Genomic DNA, 14,260 nt, shown 5'->3' on the forward strand with positions numbered 1-14,260 from the left:
AGAGACAGAGAGAGAAAGTCTGTATTTTTTAACTGGAGAATTGAAGCCTTTTAGATTCAAGGTGACTATTGGTAAGTAATGACTTGGCCCTGCCATTTTTACATAAATATTCATATCGTTTACTTTGGATTTCCTTTGTACTTTTACTTGGAGATTTTCTGCCTTCACCTTCTTTCATAGTGATGACTGTGTTTCTGTGTTTCTGTGTGTAGCACATCCTGAAGTGTCTTTTGTAAGGCTGGACGAGTAGTGACAAATTCTTTCAATTTCTGTTTGTTATGGAAAGTCTTTATTTCACCTTCATTCATAAATGAGAGCTTTGCTGTGTACAGTATTCTGGGTTGACAGTTTTTTCTCTTAAGACTTGGAATAGGGGCCAGTGCTGTGGCTCAGCGGGTTAACGCCCTGGCCTGAAGCGCAGGCATCTCATGGGCGCTGGTTCTAGTCCCAGCTGCTCCTCTTCCGATCCAGCTCTCTGCTGTGGCCTAGGAAAGCAGTAGAAGATGGCCCAAGTGCTTGGGCTCCTGCACCGGCATGGGAGACCCAGAAGAAGCTCCTGGCTCCTGCCTTTGGATTTGCACCGCTCCGACTGTTGTGGCCAGTTGGGGAGTGAACCATTGGATGGAAGACCTCTCTCTTCCTCTCCCTCTTCTCTCTCTGTGTAATTCTGACTTTCAAGTATATAAATAAATAAATCTTTTTTTTTTTTTTTTTTTTTTGACAGAGTGGACAGTGAGAGATAGAAAAATCTTCCTTTTCCATTGGTTCAGCCCCTAGTGGCTGCTGTGGCCGGCGCACCGCGCAGGTCCACAGCCAGGAGCCAGGTGCTTCTCCTGGTCTCCCATGCAGGTGCAGGGCCCAAGCACTTGGGCCATCCTCCACTGCACTTCCGGGCCAGAGCAGAGAGCTGGCCTGGAAGAGGGGCAACCGGGACAGAATCTGGCGCCCTGACTGGGACTAGAACCTGGTGTGTCAGCGCTGCAGGCAGAGGATTAGCCTATTGAGCTGCGGCGCCGGCTGCTGCATTTATTTTTAGGCACTTGTGGAGATACTTGCCCCCCCCCCCCATGGCTTTTGTCTTTGGACTGTGCCGCTGTGAATTAGTGGAGTGTCTGCTCTTTCAGTGAGGTGTGGCCAGGGGGCTCTGTTCAGTGCTCCATGGTAAGGGGAGTGTCCAAGGTGACTCCCAAATTGGGTGTGGTAAACCTCTCTCTCTTTTTTTTAATCAGAGGGGAGGTTTATTCAGCTCTGCTGGTGCAGTCTCAGGCTCACCTCCTCTCCTGGGTGCTAGCCCCAGTGGGTGCAGTATCCATCTGCCCTGCCATAAGAACCACACAAAGGATCCATGCAGTCCTCAGTGTGAGCACAGATCCTGCAGCAGTGACCCTCACCAGGGAGTCAGGGAGTCCTGAGCATATGGAGCCACCCACTGTGGCTGCCCAAAGACCCAGCCACACCCTGCACCCTCCCACTCAACCACAGTGTTTTCACAGTCCCAGCACACAAGGCTCCCACCTTCACAAGCACCCAACCTCCTGTCAGTGCTTCCAGCCAGACTCAGGTGTCTCCCCTCAGCTGGTTGCTGGACATGCGGACATGAGCTGGTACAACTGCTAACGTATTTCTAAAATGGCCCCTGCCAGCTCTCGGCTCGTTACAGGACACTGGTGCTGGTGGTTGGGGAGAGAGAAGTATGCCCCCCTTTTCCCTCTAGGTTGGCAGGTACACTTCCCCCACAGGGCTCCAAGCCAGGCTCGTGCCAGCTCTTCCTGCAGCTTTATGGCCAGTGGCGTGGGCTGCTGCAGTCTGGTCTCACCTCACGTTTCACAGCTGGTGCCGAGGCACTCGGCTGCTGGAGTCTTGAATTGTGCGTGTCCACATTCTCCACATAGATCCACAGTGTCCCTCTAATTTGGGTGGAGTTTTTCTCCCTAACTCTGCCCTGAGGTTGCACTCCCCCCCCCTTTTTTTTTTACCTTCCCGTAGACTAGAGCAGTAAGCTCCCTCCCTATTCTGCCATCTTGGTGCCTCTCCTGTTATGCTTTTTTGTTGTTGTTGTTAATATTTATGTATTTATTTGAAAGCTACAGAAAGAGAGAAGGAGAGGCAGAGAGAGAGAGAGAGAGAGAGGAGGAGGAGGAGAGGTCTTCCATCCATTTGTTCACTCCCCAGTTGGCCATAACGGCCCTAGATGGGCCAATCTGAAGCCAGGAACCAGGAGCTTCTTCCGGGTCTCCCATGCGGGTGCAGTGGCCCAAAGACCTGGGCCATCTTCCACTGCTTTCCCAGGCCACAGCAGAGAACTGGATCAGAAGTGGAGCAGCTGGGTCTCGAACTGGTACCCATATGGATGCTAGCACTGCAGGTGGTGGCCCCCCTGTTACACTTCTGATCCAGCTCTCTGCTAATGGCCTGGGAAAAACAGCAGAAGGTGACCCAAATGCTTGGACCCCTGCACCCACTTTGGAGACCTGGATGAAACTCCTGGCTTCTGGCTTTGGTCTGGCCCAGCCCTGCTGCTCATCTTGTTGCCGCCATCTGGGACATGAACCTTTGAGTGGAAGATCTCTTTTCTCTCTGTATCTCTCTTTCTTTCTAGGTAACTCTGACTTTCTTTTTTTTTTTTTAATTTATTTATTTATTTGAAAGAGTTACACAGAGAGAGAGGTCTTCCATCTGCTGGTTCCCTCCCCCATTGGCCATAATGGCTGGAGCTGCACCAATCCAAAGCCAGGAGCCAGGAGCTTCTCCTGGGTCTCCCACATTGGTGCAAGGGCCCAAGGACTTGGGCCATCTTCCACTGCTCTCCCAGGTCATAGCAGAGAGCTGGATCAGAAGTGGAGCAGCCAGGACTCAAAACGGCCCCCTCTGACTTTCAAATAACAAAGGTTTATTTGAAAGTCAGAGTTACCAAGAGAGAGGGGGAGAGAAAGAATTTCCGTCTGCTGCTTCACTCCCCAGATGGCTTCCACATCTCCCTTGTGGGTAGCAGGGGCCCAAACACGTGGGCCATCTTTTGCTGCTTTTCCCAGGCCATTAGCAGGGAGCTGAATCGGAAGTAGAGGAGCCAGGATACCACATGAATGCTGGTGTTGCAAGGCAGCGGCTTGACCTGCTGCGCCACAACGCTGACCCCGAACCAGCCAGTTCTTTGGTGGGGGGAAGGGGGGTGTGTGTGAAGTCAGTGATCGGCCAGAAGGGCTGGCTTAGAGCAAAGGCCAAACGTTACCCAGTGAGTGCTGGGAAACCCTGGTGATCAGAGCAGAGGGTCTGCTCCCGCAGCAGAGCTGTGCCCTTTCTGGAAGCATCTGAATGCCCTGCCCAGTTGTGTTTTTATTAATTGAACACCTGGTCAGACTTGCACTAGCATGCAGATGGTATAATACCACTGTACCACAATAATTTGGGTGGGTTTGGGCTTAAAGGATGGGGGTGGGGGGTTGGTGTTGTGGCACAGCAGGTTGGGCTGCCAACTGCAACGCTGGCATCCCATATGAGCACCGGTTCAAATCCTGGCTGCTACACTTCTGGTCTGACTCCTTACCGATGTACCTGGGAGGGTAGCAGATGGTGGCCCAATACTTGGGTCCTTGCCATGCACATGGGAGACCTGGCTTTGGCCTGCTCCGGCCCTGGCCTTTGCAGCCATTTGGGGAGTGAAACAGCAGATGAAAAATCTGTCTCTCCCTCTCTGTGTAACTCTGCCTTTCAAATAAATCTTAAAAAAAAAAAAAAAAAGATGAGCAGTGAGAATTGATCAGGATGATGTCCAAGTACTCATGTGCCACCCACTTTACCCAGCCAGAGAAATCACAGAACTGGCTCTGCCTCTTGTCTCTCGTAGGAAGTCTTCGCCTCCTTCCCTTGCTCCTGAGCAATTGTGACTTTCATATCCACATCACAGATATTTGCTAACAAATTGCTAAGAAAACAAAGGCCTGTTAACATTTTTTAGCCAGAAGGTATAATGTCAGATTTTGGTTTTTAGCAGTGAGGTTGTGTTGATCTGCCTGCACGTTGGCATGTGAACTTATTTTCCCATAAAAACAGTTAGTAGAGAAGAAATCTATTAATCTGTTTGAGCAGCTTTGTCAACATTGTTTTGAAAAGAGCAAGTAGGAATATAGTGCCAATGTGTTCCATTACGATAAAATCTTTTATAGTGGCAGAAAAGGTTGTTGGGGGTGACCATTAGGAGCTACAAGCAGCAGCATCAGAAGGGACGCAGTGGAGGAGGTGGACAGGACCTCTTCCTAACCTGCCCTGTCCATCAGAGAGTCATGTTGGTGGGTATATCAGGTGGAACAGCTGGGCCATCCTTCCTCCTTGAAGGGGAGATTGGGCTGTATTTTCTGGGACATTGTGGGCTTTTCCTTTGATTATTTGTTCCTTTTCCCTTAGGTTTTTATGGATTATATATTTTTTTTTTATTTTTTTTTTATTTTTTTTGACAGGCAGAGTGGACAGTGAGAGAGAGAGACAGAGAGAGAAAGGTCTTCCTTTGCCGTTGGTTCACCCTCCAATGGCCGCCGCTGCAGCCGGCGCACCGCACTGATCCGATGGCAGGAGCCAGGATCCAGGTGCTTTTCCTGGTCTCCCATGGGGTGCAGGGCCCAAGCACCTGGGCCATCCTCCACTGCACTCCCTGGCCACAGCAGAGAGCTGGCCTGGAAGAGGGGCAACCGGGACAGAATCCGGCGCCCCAACCGGGACTAGAACCCGGTGTGCCGGCGCCGCAAGGTGGAGGATTAGCCTATTGAGCCACGGCGCCGGCTTAGGTTTTTATGGATTATATTTTTAACATTTATTTTATTTTCATTTTATTTGAAAGAGATCTTCTGGGTCGCTCCGCAGATGCCTGCAACAGTCAGTGCTGGGCCACCTTGACACTAAGAGCCTGGAACTCAGTCCAGTTGATAGGGTCCCTTGTCTGCCATCTCCCAGGGCACACTTTAGTAGGAAGCTGAATTTGAAATGCAGTAGCCAGGACTCAATTTAGACATCCCAAGCAGCAGTTTAATCCACTGTACCATACCTGACATTATACCTGTTTTTATTTTTTTGAAGATCTATTTTATTTATATGAAAGGCAGATGTACAGAGAGAGAGACAGAGAGACAGAGAGAGGGAGAGACAGAGAGGTCTTTGAGCTGCTGGTTCACTGCCCAAATGGCCTCATCAGCCAGGGCTGGGACAGGCTGAAGCCAGGAGCTTCTTCCAGGTCTCCAGCAGGGAGCTGGATCAGAAGTGGAGCAGCTAGGACATGAACCATTGCCTATATGGGATGTAGATATCCCAGGTGGCGGCCTTACCTGCCCACAACACCATCCCCCTGTACCTCACTGTAAAGACTATTCTGTTTTGCCAGACTTCCCTCCTGTCCTTTCTTATGTGTGTGTGTGTTCTATTATACATTGAATACTTTGTACTCATACATACAAATACAGTATATGTGTGTATATATGACACACACACTGTTTCCTGATTTCACTTTTATTTTATTTATGTTAATCTAAGGAGAGGTGGTGAACGTCTTCTGTGTACTTTTTTCTTTTTAAGATTTATTTTATTTATTTGAAAGATTTACAGAGAGAGAGAGAGAGAGAGAGAGAGATCTTCCATCTTGTAGTTCACTCCTCAATTGGCCACAACCCCAAAGGCTAGGCCAGGTGAAGCCAGGAGCCAGGAGCATCTTTCTGGGTCTCTTACATCAGTGCAGGGGCCCAAGCACTTGTACCATCCTCTGCTGCTTTCCCAGGCACATTAGCAGGGAGCTGGATCAGAAGTGGAGCAGCTGGGACTTGAACTGATGTCCATATGGGATGCTGGCATGTCAGGTGGCAGCTTTACCCGCTACAGTGCAGGTCCCTCTGTGTTATATCTGCCTCCTCCTCTTTCATGGCTGTGTAGTATTCTATTATTTCTATTACTAGACCCCTAGTGGCTGACATTAAGGTTGTTTTCAGTTCAGAATACAAATTGCAGATAGAATGCATTCTTAGAAGTGGAATTACTGTTTTAAAGAAGTGGGTGGTTTAAGTTTTGGCAGATGTTCTCACATTGTGTGGCCTGAAGGGCAGTTTATATGCTGTCATTAGTATATGATAGTGCCTCTGTCTCCGCACCTTGGCATTGTCAGTCTTATCAATCTGCCAGTTTTGTAGGTGATCCAAAGATCATAAAACTCTTAGAGTTATTAAAAAGGTTTAGATTTTTACGTAGTTAAGTTTATTAGTAACTTCTTTTATTCCTCCAGTGTGAAAAATGTGCTTTTAGGAGGGCCTTTCCTAGTTCAAGATAATGAAAATAGGCAGGCATTTGACCTAGTGGTTAAGGCACCCACATCCATGTCAAAGTGCTTGGGTTCGGTTCCTGGCTCTGCTCCCAGTCTGCTCAGTTGCTTCCTGGAGGCAGTGGTGATGGCTGAAGTGATGTTGCCTGCCATCCGCGTGGGACTCCTAGATTGGGTTTCAAGCTCCCAGTCCCAGCTAGCACAGACATTTGGGAAGTGAACCAGTGGATGGGAACTCAACTCTGTGCACATTGCTCTCTTGCTGTCTGTCTCTCTACTGCTCAAATAATAGTTTAAGAAGAGCAGAGGGACAGGCACTTGACTCAGCGGTTAAGACGCCCGCATCCCATACAGAGTGCATGGATTCAGGTCCCCACCATGCTTCTGATCTAGCTTCCTGCTGACACATACCCCAGGGGGCAGCAGATGGGTCCCTGACACCCACATGAGAGACCCAGATGGAATTCCATATTCCTGACTTCAGTCTAGCCCAGCCCTGTCTGTTGCAGGCATTTATGGAGTGATCATTAGACGGAAGATCTCTTTCTCTCTCTCACTCTCTCTCAATAAAAATAAATAAATTATAAAGAAAATATTTTGCCCTAATTTCTTCTGCTGCCTTCAGTATTCCTCTTTTTTAATTTCAGTATTTGGTTTGCATGGCATTTTACTTTGGTGTATGGAGTTAAGATATATTACCGCCTGCAGTGCCAGCATCCTATATGGATACTGGTTCCAGTCCTGGCTGCTCCACTTCTTATCCAGCTCCTTGCCTGGGAAAGCAGTGGAGAATAAACCAAGTGCTGGGGCCCCTGCACCCACATGGGAGGCCTGAATGAAGGTCCTGGCTCCTGGCTTCCGCCTGGCCCAGCCCTGGCCTTTTCAGCCATTTGTGGAGTGAACCAGGGATCGGAAGATCAATTGATTGATCTCTCTCTCTTTTTCTTTAACTCTGCCTTTCAAATAAATAAAATCTTAAAAAAAAAAAAAAGATGGGGGCCGGTACTGTGGCACAGCCCTGGCCTGAAACGCCGGCATCCCATATGGGCGCCAGTTCAAGACCCAGCTGCTTCACTTCTGATCCAGCTCTCTGCTGTGGCCTGGGAAAGCAGTAGAAGATGGCCCAAGTCCTTGGGCCCCTGCACCCATGTTGGAGACCTGGAATAAGCTCCTGGATCCTGGCTTCAGATTGGTGCAACTGTGGCCATTGTGGCCATCTGGGGAGTGAACCATTGGATGGAAGACCTCTCTCTCTCTCTGTAACTTTGACTTTCAAATAAATAAATCTTAAAAGAAAAAAGATGTATGTAATAAGGAATATACCTCCCATAGTGATTCACCAATTACTCCAAAGCCTTTTTTTGAATAATTCATGTTTCCTACACTGACTTGAAGCACTCTTTTAACTGATTGATAGTCAGGCTCCTGCCCTGACTACCTTCCACTCTAGGCATGTGAGCAACAAAATGAGCATCACACCTGTGTTGGCCGGAGCCTGGGGGAAGGGAGGGTGAGCCTAGGCAGTGTGCAGGGTTGTGATAACCAGAACGGACTAACATCTGGAGGTCAGGTTTGGAGAAAAGTGCTTCTTGGCTAAGTTGGGTTAGAGTTTGGAGGGACGTTGTGGTAGAAATCCTCAGCAAGTCCCTAAATCCTCTCCTTGTTTTGGTCCATTCCTTTGTCTTCTGCTGTTCCCTAAACCACTGATTCTCAAACTACTTCCTGTATCAGGATTGCCTGGTTCCTGGTTGGGGAGGTGTGGAGTGTGGTCTGACGTCAGGTTTGTGTTTCTGTTGGGATCCAGATGGTGGTGTTCCTGCTCAGGCCAGGCCCTCTGCACCGAGGCCATTCTTGTGGTGTCTTGCTTGGCTTTGTTTTTCTAGTTTTCCTGTCCTCCTGACCCAAATGAGGACTGTAGTGGTGAGAGCAGATATGAGGAGAAAGAAGTAGCGCTGAAAGATGTCTCAAAAGCAGCCTGAGATGGGAGGACAAAGGACAGGAAGCAAGGGAGGCATTTTCTAAACGTGGACTCCAGATGTGCTCCTTCGAAAATACGTCTTTCATCTTGTTCTTCCCCTTTTCAAGAATCCGCAGCACAAGAAGTCTAAAATGAGACCTATTTGAATAGATCCAACTGACGACTGACACAGCCAGTGTGGTTTCTCCGGTGTTGCCTCCAGCAGACGACCTTGCAGGTGTGTCTCTGCATCACCGAACACTTTGATGGCCCGGCCAGTGACCTACGTCACACAGTATCCAATTTGCCAATTTCAGTTCAGCAAACTAATTTGGGTAGCATTTTAGGACTTGCGGAATGTAATCTGAAGTACTGTAATTCATTTGTATAGAAGAACTGTTAATTTTGAAGGGTTGCCATAAACTCTCTTTAGAAATCCTGCTGGTTGTGTGTTTGTCATGATTCTTTTTTTTTTTTAATTTTTAAAATTTATTTATTTGACAGATAAGAGTTAGTGAGAGACAGAGAGAAAGGTCTTCCTTCCGTTGGTTCACCCCACAAATGGCCGCCACAGCGAGAGCTACGCCGATCCAAAGCCAGGAGCCAGGTGCTTCCTCCTGGTCTCCCATGCAGGTGCAGGGGCCCAAGTACTTGGGTCATCCTCCATTGCCTTCCTGGGCCACAGCAGAGAGCTGGACTGGAAGAGGAGCAGCCGGGACTAGAACCTGGTGCCCATATGGGATGCCAGCGCCGCAGGCAGAGGATTAAGTGAGCCATGGCGCTGTCCCCGTCATGATTCTTTTATCTCATTTTACACTGTGCTCTCTGAATTTACTTTTACTTCTGCTTGCTTCTTGCACTGAAAGACTGGGGGACTATGCCAAATATTTGTTTTTGCCATTACAAATGCAGATGAGGCCAGAGTGTTTGTGAGTGGGGTGAAATAAACAGATGAAAATGGAAGCCTGTTTATCAAAATCTTTTTTTGTTGCTCCCGGACTGGAAAATAAATAGAAGGTCTTTAAGGTATTTGAACTTAAAAAAGCTGAGCTTTGGTTATGCTTTATTTTTATGTGACTTGATCTCACATGTGTGGGTGAGACTTTAAAGATGTGAGAATTACAGCTAGCTGTAAAAGAGTGCCAGATATTTGCACTTTAAAAAAGCAGCTTTATTAAGATGTAATTTGCATACTATAAAATTTACCCATTTCAGGTGTACACTTAAAATATTTTTTGTAGATTTGCACAGTTGTTTGATCATCATCACAACCAAAATGTAGAACATTCTCATCAACCCAGAGAGGCCCGTTTTGCTCATTTGGGCTCAATTTCTGTCCCCCCTCCTTACCTCAGGCAACCACGCATTTACTTTCTGTGTCTGTGGATCACCTTTTCTGAAAATTTCACATCAATGGAATCGTGCAGTATGTGGTCTTTCAAGCCTGGCTTCTTCTTCTGCATGTGTCGGTTTTGGGGGTTTCTGTGTGCTAGCATGGAGCAGTAGCTCAGTCCTTTTTATCATCAGGTAGTTTTCTGTGGGGTGTGGGTAGCACAGCTTGTTTATCCACTCACCAGTTGATGGCATTCGGTTTGGTTCCTCTTTTTGGCTATGATGAGTAATGCTGTTTTGAACATTCACACACACAAATACTTGTTTTGACATTGCATAAATCATTGATAACCAAATGAGAAATGTTTTAAAGTGAGAATTGGGAATTTTTGCTGCAAAGTATTTTTAATTAAAAAATAAGAATCTTATGTTAGATCATATCAGATTGCAATTTTGCATTCGATTAATTGCTTATTACTTGTTAAAGCCCTCTAGACTTTCAGTTCATAAATAACCCCGTTTTCTTTCTTTCTTTTTTTTTTTTTTTTTTTTTTGACAGGCAGAGTGGACAGTGAGAGAGACAGAGAGAAAGGTCTTCCTTTTCCGTTGGTTCACCTACCAATGGCCGCTTCGGACGGCGCACCATGCTGATCCGAAGCCAGGAGCCAGGTGCTTCTCCTGGTCTCCCATGAGGGTGCAGGGCCCAAGCACTTGGGCCATCCTCCTCTGCACTTCCCTGTCCACAGCAGAGAGCTGGACTGGAAGAGGGGCAACCGGGACAGAATCCGGCGCCCTGACTGGGACTAGAACCCTGGGTGCTGGCGCCGCAGGCGGAGGATTAGCCTAGTGAGCCACGGCGCCGGCTCATTTTCTATTAAAATTCCATGTAGTCCCTGATCGGTGACAACTGACTGAACACCAAAAAGGAAACCTGTTGAAGTGAAATGGACACTATGGGAAACGGTGACTTGATCAGCATAGCCCTGACTGTTAATGAACAACTTAATACATTATCCCTCTTAGTAGTTTTTTTGTCTGTTCTACTTAATATGACTGGTTTAATTCTGTAATTAATACACAGTTATTCTTAAGTGTTGAAAATTAACTGAAATGTGATCCCTGTTAAACATAAGAGTGGGAATAAGAGAGGGAAGAGATGTATAATTTGGGACATGCTCAAGCTGACTTGCCCCAAATGGTAGAGTTAGAAACATACCAGGGGATTCCAATTCAATCCCATCAAGGTGGCATGTACCAATGCCATCTCACTATTCCAAGTGATCAATTTCAGTTCACAATTGATCATAATGAAAGGACTAAGAGTCAAAGGGAGCACATAAACATGTCTAGTACCTGCTAACACTAACCGATAGAATAAATAAAGGGGAGAGTGATCCAACATGGGAAGTGAGATACTCAGCAGACTCATAGAATGGCAGATGTCCTAAATAGCACTCTGGCCTCAGAATCAGCCCTAAAGGCATTCGGATCTGGCTGAAAAGCCCATGAGAGTATTTCAGGCATGGAAAGCCAAGACACTCTGGCAAAAGATCTCTGTGAGTGAGATCCCAGTGGAAAGAACAGGTCTTCAAAGAAGGAGGTACCTTTCTCTGAAGGGAGGAGAGAACCTCCACTTTGACTATGACCTTGTCTAAACAAGATAAGAGTCGGAGAACTCAGAGGGCTTCCATAGCCTTGGAAACTCATGACTGGAGCATAGGGAGATTACTGATGCCATAGACAGGAGTGTCAATTGGTAAAGTCAACAACAGGAGTCACTGTGCACTTACTCCTCATGTAGGATCTCTGTCCTTAATGTGCTGTGCATTGAGATTTAATGCTATAACGAGTACTCAAACAATATATTTCACTTTGTGTTTCTATAGGGGTGCAAACTGTTGAAATCTTTACTTAATGCATACTAAACTGATCCTCTGTAAAAAAAAAAAAAGAAAGAAAGAAATTATCAACTCCCAACTTGACTCTCACTGGGATTAAACATGACAATAGGTCTGATCTGATTTCATCATCATTTAAAAAAAATCATCTATTATTTTTCACTTTATGTTTCTGTGTGGGAACAAACTGTTGAAATCCTTACTTAAGGTATACTAAGCTGATCTTCTGTATATTAAGATAATCGAAAATGAATCTTGATGTGAATGGAAGGGGAGAGGGAGTGGGAAAGGGGAGGGTTGTGGGTGGGAGGGACGGTATGGGGGGGAAGCCATTGTAATCCATAAATCGTACTTTGGAAATTTATATTCATTTAATAAAAGTTAAAAAAAATCTATAGAAGAAAAAATGTTTGATCCCTCAAATATGATACAAAAGGTGCTATTCCATGGTGCATAAGAGCCAAATCACTATGGTTTCAAATCTCAGTGTTGTCACACAGTGTGAGTTTTGGCCAGTACCAAGATGGTCTGTGTCTCAATTGTGAGATTAAATTAAAGTATAAAAAAAAAATTTCCATGTAGTAGTAGAGCTTTATTCTTTAAAAAAAAAAAAAGCTATGTACATTGCCATTATCATTTGAGCTTCATAGTAGCCTCACAGCAAGTGGACAGGACAAGTAATACCCTCATTTGTTGCTAGATGGAGGGAATCTGGCCTGTGGGGACCAGAGGAAGTGCATTCTCATGGGGAGGAGAGGACAACCAGGAAGAGGCCCTGGCTCACGTTTCCCAGGCGTGTTCTGATTAGCATTTTACATGTTTACACATTTAATCTTCACTGCGGCCTGTATTTTTTTTATCCTGTTTTATAGATGAGGAAGATGTGAAACAGTGTTTGGTAACTTTTTTTTTTTAAAAAAAGATTTATTTATTCATTTGAAAGAGTTACAGAGAGGCAGAGAGAGAGGTTTTCCAACCACTGGCTCACTCCCCAGATGCCCACAACGGCCAGAGCTGGGCTGATTCGAAGCCAGGAGCCTGGAGTCTCATCCTGGTCTCCTACATGAGTGCAGGGCCCTAAGGACTCGTGTCATCCTCTGCTGCCCTCCCAGGCACATCAGCAGGGAGCTGGATGGGAAGTGGAGCAGCTGGGACTCCAGCCAGTGCCCATATGGGATGCTGGCACTGCAGGCGGTGGCTTCACCCACTATGCCACAATGCTGGCCCCAGTAACTTTTTTTTTTTTTAATATTTGTTTATTTACTTGAGAGTTCACAAAGGGAGAAACAAAGAGAGAAAGAAAGATCCTTTGTGGGGAGCAGGGCCCGTCTCCCGCAACATGGCGGGGCGCCTGGGAGACAAATAAGTACTGAGACTATGAACAAATAAGTACTGAAACTACCGAGACGGGACTAGACCACTGAGATGATTGAGACTAACTCTATGCACCTGATCTCCCATCATATGGCGCTGAGAGGGAGTAAACAACTTCCACACAGCTGCCTCACCAATTCGACTAACAAGCTGCAGGAGCTGATCCTGCTCCTGATTGGAAGAGAGCAGCGTGCTCAGCGCATGAGGAGAGAATGCCAGCAGAGTTGGGATTGGTGGAAGAGGACTGTAAAGGAGGAGAGAGACAACATGCAGGAGGAACATCTGAGGAACCCCTGAGAGAGTTGGTCGGCGCGCTCCTCGGGGGGGGGGGGGGGGCTAGCGGCAGCTAATCCAGGGAGGACTGGGGAAAGAAACAATAGCAAATCCGTTGCCGCTCCTCCGTGAGCCCGCAGAGCGAGCAACAATCCTTCATCCGATGGCCACAATAACTGATCTTGTACCAGACCAAAGCCAGGAACCTGGACCTCTACCCATCTCCCACGTGGGTGACAGGAGCCATCTTGCACTACTTTCTCAAGCACATTAGTGGGGAGTGGGCTTGGAAGTGGAACTGGTGTTCCTGTGAGGTGCTGGAGTCACAGGTAGAAGCTTAACCCACTGTGCCACCACACTGACCACCCCCCTTTTTCTTTTAAAATTTATTTTCATTTTATTTGAAAGGCAAAGAGAGAAATAGAGAGAGAAAGATCCTCCATCTGCTTGTTCACTCCCCAGTGCCTACAGCAGCCAGGGCTGGGCCAGGCCAGAGCCAGGAGCCAGGTGCTCCATCCAGGTCTCCCATGTGAGTAGCGGAGACCTAAGTACTAGAGCCGTGGTCATGTGCTGCCTCCCAAGATGCACATTAGCAGGAAGCTGGGATGGGAAAGTAGAACCAGGACTTGAGCCCAGACTCTCTGATACGGGTGTTCCACTGTGCCAAATGCCTGTCCCAAAGCTGGTGCCTTTACCTGGATCACTCAGGTGACAAAAGGTAGTTCTGTAATTTGGACCAGGCAGCCTGGCTCTGGAGACTGTGTCTCCTGAAAAGGTTCCTCACAGAGTTGAGCATTTGTTGTGTGGTTAAGATGCCCATGTCCCATATCAGAATTCTTGGGTTCAGTTCCCAGTCTGGTTCCCGATTCCAACTTCCTGTTAGATCACACCCTGGGAGGCAGCAGTGATGGCTTTTAAGTACTTGAGTGCCTGACACCCATATGGGAGGCTTGTATTCAGTTCCTGGCTCCTGGTTTTGGTGCTGCCCAGTCCTGCCTATTGTGGACATTTGGGGAGTGAACCAGTGAATGGGAGCGCGCTCTCTGTCCTGTAAATCCATAAATAATTAAAAAAAAAAAAAAGAATTCCTCACAGCTGACTCCCAGATTGTCTTGGACGACAGTTTGCAGTTAG

The 14,260-nt window shown here is 47.0% G+C and overlaps 1 protein-coding gene across 5 annotated transcripts in view; it reads left to right on the plus strand.

Moving 5' to 3' along the window:
• TNRC6B (trinucleotide repeat containing adaptor 6B) overlaps positions 1-14,260 on the plus strand; it is a 289,241-nt gene that overhangs the window by 61,715 nt on the left and 213,266 nt on the right. The window contains exon 2 of one of the 5 annotated variants that reach the window (XM_089308955.1): positions 8,378-8,487. The exons of the other annotated variants lie outside the window; for them this stretch is intronic. The gene's annotated coding sequence lies outside the window, so the exon portion shown is untranslated. The remainder of the gene's footprint in view (positions 1-8,377; positions 8,488-14,260) is intronic. 5 annotated transcript variants of the gene reach the window in all.

This window comes from Oryctolagus cuniculus, chromosome 11 (genome assembly GCF_051225735.1).
Source record: "Oryctolagus cuniculus isolate XC-2025 breed Fujian yellow rabbit chromosome 11, ASM5122573v1, whole genome shotgun sequence".
In the NCBI taxonomy this organism is placed as follows: Eukaryota; Metazoa; Chordata; class Mammalia; order Lagomorpha; family Leporidae; genus Oryctolagus; species Oryctolagus cuniculus.